Source organism: Parus major, unplaced genomic scaffold (genome assembly GCF_001522545.3).
Source record: "Parus major isolate Abel unplaced genomic scaffold, Parus_major1.1 Scaffold660, whole genome shotgun sequence".
NCBI lineage: Eukaryota > Metazoa > Chordata > Aves > Passeriformes > Paridae > Parus > Parus major.
This window is the reverse complement of record NW_015379544.1, coordinates 1-5,569: the sequence shown is the minus strand read 5'-3', so window position 1 is coordinate 5,569 and position 5,569 is coordinate 1. Positions and strand designations below refer to the sequence as shown.

The following is a 5,569-nucleotide window of genomic DNA, read 5'->3' as shown; positions in this document are numbered from 1 at the left end:
CACCAGGGATCAGCCTTTGGTATTTCCCATCAGCTTTTATGAGGTGACCACACACCACCCGTGCATTTTGGCAAGAGCAGGAATGAAGTCACCAGAGACCGTCAGAAGGACATTTTATTTCTGCTTCAGCTGCAGAAGGACCAGACCATGACTGAGCATTTTGAAAGTGGGTAGTGACACTGAAATTGGCCAGACAGAAACTTTCCAACACAATTTGAGTACTAGAAAGCAGCCATTCTTTATTGCAGCACTGGGCACTCAGGGGATCCTTCCTCCACTCAAGTGCTACAAGTGCTGGGTGAACAGAGATTTTGTCAGACACCCGGATTACATATTCATCAGCTATCCCCACTTACTTGACTTTCTCTGACATAGTCACACCCCTTATTTGAAGTCCTATATGGTTCTTTGGGGTCTCTCTTCAATGTCCAGTGTCTTTTTTAGGTAGCTGTTCCTCTAGTCCCTTTAAAGTACAGTATCTTTGCTGTTCCCTTCTACTGTCCTTATCATGCTCCCCCGTTGTTTAAGACTCAGTTCCTTTGGGCACTGGTCTGTCAATACCTCTATTTCATTTATAGCATAAGGCACTAAAACAGCTGCAAAATTGAATCATGATGCAAATTAAAACCATACAACAATTATTGTGGTAACCATTACAAACACGTGTTTTCACCAAGTCCAACTGGGTAACCAGGAGTTAATTTTGGTCCAGATTTCTTCTAGAGCTGTGCATTGCAAAAAGTTGTCAGTGGCACTTGGAGAGATCCCTTCCACTTTTGCTGGAGCAGAGCAGTTTCCCAGTCTCTTTCAAGCAGACCCAGTCTCCTGGCTGAAACTTGTGCCCTGGTGTGTCCAATCCCATCGGTCTGGAGATCTCCACTGCTCACTGGAAATCCTGTAAAGTCTTACTAAGAGAAACGAGGCAATTATTCAAATCAACCTCTCCTTTTATGTGTGTGTTTCCTGGAATGTGTGGAAGTTAGTAGGGTTGACCATAGAGTAGCTCATATGGGCTGATTTTGCTAGAGCCTCACAGCTGAATTCTAATTTGAACTAGACCTTGGACCAGGTAAGGCTTAGACTTTTGTCAAGGCTTCCTGACATATTGTGCCCAATTTCAATTTGACTGTATCATTCATACATTCTAATTTGCCAATAGCTTGGAGCTTCTAAGGAGTATAATGATCCCAAACTGTTCCCACTGCTTTCCTAACCTGTTGTACCACTTCTGCAATAAAGTGGGAACCTCTGTCTGATGATATTCCCAAAGGTACCCCGAATCCAGGTATTACTTGATTCAACAGTATTTTAATCACTTCTCCAGCCTGGTTAATGCAACAAGGGAAGGCTTCTGGCCACCCAGAAAAGCTATCCACCTGAACTTGGAGGGATTTATACCCCCCTTTTCTGGGCAATTCAGTAAAATCAATCTGCCAGTATTCACCCAAAACTTTTCCAGATTTGATGGCTCCTAACACTACTTTGTTAGTCATGTTAGGATTGGTTTTTTTTTACAAACTATACATTGCTGGATTCTTGATTGTACAATCTGAGCCATTTTAGACCCAATTACACATTTTTGCAAATGTTTCTAGAGGTAGCCCATTGAGAGGCTTTGTGTGTGTGTTCCACTATTTCACAAAAGAATGATTCTGGGACTACTCTTTGCCCAGCTGGAGTAACAGCCCAGCCTTGTGGATCAAATCCTGCTTCTGAGGTTTCAATTAATTGACAGTTCCTAAGCACTGTACTCTGGGAGTTTTCTTTCTACTAGGAAAGGTATCTCTGGCAGTGGTATTAAGGATAAACTTTGTTTTCTTTGTGCCTTTTTCTGTAACCTCTTTGGCAGCCTTATCAGCATAAATGATTCCCCAGTTCTGGGTTGGTCTTACCCACTTGGTGTGCTCTCCACTACATGATGGCAACTTCTGCTGGTTTCTGGACACTTTTGAGTAAATCCAAGATTTGTTTTCCATTTTTCATCAGCATGCCTTGAGATGTCAAAAAGCCTCTTTCTTTCTAGATAGACCCATGTACATGTATCACTCCAAAAGTGTATTTATAAACAGTCCAAATATTAACTCATTTTGCTTTACTCAATTCCAAAACTCAAGTGAGTGCAGTTAGTTCTGCTTTCTGGGCTGAAACATCAGAGAGAAGCACTCCTGATTTGATTTCCTAATGGTGTGGAGTCACTGAGTATCCAGAGAGTCATTTTCCATTTCAGACAAAGCTGCTTCCATCACTAAACAATTCCGAAACAGGTCTTTCCAAGGGGCTGTCTCCTAGGTGAGGTCTGCTGGAACACACTACTTTCTAGTCTGTAAGCAGTCATGCTCTGGGGTTTCTTCCACTTGTTGGTCAGATTAGAACATAGCAGGGTTAACCATGGAAGTTGTTTTGAGTGTCACAAAGTCTTGCTCCAGCAAGACCACCTGGTGTACCAACTGCATCATGTGTGGTACATAAATGACAATATTTTGTCCCAGCATCAGTTCTCAAGCTTCCTGGATCAAGAGAAGTGCAGCTCCCACTGCCCTGAGTCTAAGCCAGCCTTGGCTGACATTATTTAGTGGTTTTGAAAAAAAGGCCACAGCTCTGGTGCCCAGGAGTTGTGACAGCACTCCCAGTGCTGGGTTTCATCTTTCAGAGGGAATTTGTTCATGGGGTATGGCAGCCCCAAAGCAGAGCCCCAAAAGGGCTCACTGGAGCTGTAAAAAGGCAGCCCATGAATCATCAGTCCAGGATAAAAAGTCCTCCTGAGGTGTCTTCAAGAGCTCACACAGCCCATAATTGCTGATCCACAGGTGACTCCCACCATCCCCAGAAATGCACACAACTCTCCTGCCTTTCATGGCTGTGGGAGTTGGCAAATTGTTTCATTTCATTCCTGTCCCAGCCTCTTTTGTGGAATCCCAGGGCAGGATCTGGAATATTTGTGCTTTGTCTTTGGATACTCTGTACCCACTCATTCCCAGGAAATTCAGTAATAGCATGGTCTGATCCCAGCACTGCTGTTGAGTTTCAGTGCCTCTCTGAATGGCATCTCCATACTGGAACAAGACTCCCAAGAGGGTTCTTTTTTTCCATTTCACCAGTTCTTTTGACAGTTGATTCCAAACATGGTGGGGCTGTTTTCAGATCCCAGTGGTACAGCTGTCCAAGCCTGTTGGGTCCTTCTTCCCTGTGTTTGGATTTTTTTTACATTTGAAGAGCAAAAAGCTCTTCACTTTGAGTACTCAAAGGGATACAGAAAGAGGCATCTTTCAGCCCTAATACTGTGAAGCATTTTCATTTTTCAGTCAAGGTTATTAGCAAGGTATAAGTATTTACTATACCTGGTATATATCTTCTACTATCTCATTTATGGCTTTGAGGTCCTGTACCAGCTGGTAAACATTTCTATTTTCCTTCTTCAGTGGCCAATTAGGGATATTTAATTTGGAATCACATTCCTTCAATATGCCATATTTTATCAAGTTTTCCATTATTTTCAAAGGATAAAGTTTTTGCTTTACCAGTCCTGCTCCACGTTTCAGTTTAATTCTTACAGGCTCTGTTCTTTGGGACCTCCCAGGCACCTCTCCAGCACAGACTATCGGAATCACTTTATCCCCAAATGATACTGGCACATGGATCACATCTCATTCCAGTGACTGCACTGCAAAAGTAGACTTCCACATAATTAGATTCTCAAATAACCACCTGTGTTTTGATAGTTTTAAATTTAATTCCAGCGTTTAGTTTTTCCAGTAAATCTCTCCTAATGAGAAGCTTTGGTAAATTGACTAGATACAAAAATTGGTGAATTGTTAATCCATGGTTTTCCTAATTTTTAATAAATAGGTTTTAAAAATGGCCGAGTTATGCAATTCCCTGTTGCACCAACAATTACTATACAACCATTACTCAAATTTCCTTTTATTGGGAAATCTAGTGGTGCACCCACCTTGCATATCCTGTCACATTTCTGCTTAGCTCTACTTCTCCCTAAAAGCCTCTGCTCCTTGACGCATCCCCTCTATCCTCTCTATCTTCTCCTCTGCCCTTCGACACTTCCTCTCTATCTCCTTTATTTTCTCCTCTCCTTCTCGATACATCCTCTGTATCTTCTCTACCTTCTCTTGTGCTCTTTGATGCATCTTCTCTATCCTCTCTATCTTCTCTTCTAGATGTGCTAAATCTGCCTGGTTTTGTGCCAATTCCCTCACAGTATCAGCCTCAGCAGCCTGATTATCTGTTCCCCCGTCCAGCCTGCAGCTGCTGACACTAAGATCAAAATCATCCTCCTTATCGGGGAGGTGTTTGCAACAAATTTGTCTTACTCTGCTTGTAGAATAGTGTTTTAAGTGTTCTCCTTGGTTCTCCTCTTCAGGAGGCAGCACCAAAGGGTCTGAGGGAGCTGGATTCAAGCCACAATCTTTCTGCCATTCGGGATGATTCCGCAAAGTGACAAACATATCAGCATACATCACCTCATCCCATTTCTGCTCCCGCCTTAAAAACAACAGTAACTGTAGCAGTGTATTATAATTCAAGGTTCCATTTTGTGGCCACTTTTCTCCAGACTCCAGTTTGTACAGCGGCCAACACTGATTACAGTACTTAATCAAATTCTCTGTGGTCACTGTTCCCCCAGAGGGGCCCTCAATCTTGCTCCAAAGTTGCAAAATGCAACCAAGAGGGGATTTTTTCAAAGTACTCTCTTTAGACTGTCCACTGCCCATCTCCAAATAAAAAACCCAGAATGTTACAATACAAATACAAATACCAATACCAATACAAATACAAAACAATTATCAGTCAGTAAAACCAAGTCAAATACTAAATTCTGTAATACCAAATAACCCACCCACTGTGCTGGAATATGAGTGCAGGATTCCGAAAAAATGCTTTATTATTGAATGGGGTCTTACCTGTGTCCCAGACTGATCTGAGGGTCTGTGGTCTTCTCCAGGAAAGTCACTGTCCTGACATAAAGATCCAGAGACCCGTCAGATCCACGGGAGATCAGGCAGAGTGTCACATCTGGATCTGACAAAAATGATGCTGAAATTGGCCAGCCAGAAACTTTATAACACAATTTGAGGACTAGAAAGCAGCCATTCTTTATTGCAGCACTGGGCACTCGGAGGATCATTCCTCCAATCGAGTGCCACGAGTGTTGGGGGAACAGAGATTTTATCACACACACTGATTACGTATTCATCAGCTATCCCCACTTCCTTAACTTTCTTTGATATGGTCACAGCCAAACCTGGAAGTCTTTGTATGGTTCTTTGGGCTCTGACTTCAACATCTGGTGTTCTTTTTAGGTGCTGTTCCTTGACCTGTTCCTTGACCCCCACTTCTGAGTATACACAATATTACTGTTTTGCCTAATTTCTGCCTTGTCAGCCTTGCAGAGCTGAGATTGTGTGCAGCTTGCATTTGGCATGGTTTCTGTTTGCCTAAGTTCCATCCTTTATCTATTTGTACAAGGCTGTGCTAATCTGTGCTATCGCCCTTATCAAAGGTCCAAACTCTCATGGACTGCCCAGAACAGAGACCCAAAGCGCTGGAGACACCC

General features: G+C 42.8%; 1 long non-coding RNA gene across 1 annotated transcript; it reads right to left on the bottom strand.

The window, feature by feature from the left end:
* Positions 1-213: 213 nt before the first annotated feature.
* LOC107199404 lies at positions 214-5,554 on the bottom strand. Its single transcript, XR_001519209.2, has 2 exons — positions 4,917-5,554; positions 214-908 (listed from the first exon to the last, which is right to left on the bottom strand). It is a non-coding gene; the product is annotated as an uncharacterized LOC107199404 (long non-coding RNA).
* Positions 5,555-5,569: the final 15 nt, after the last annotated feature.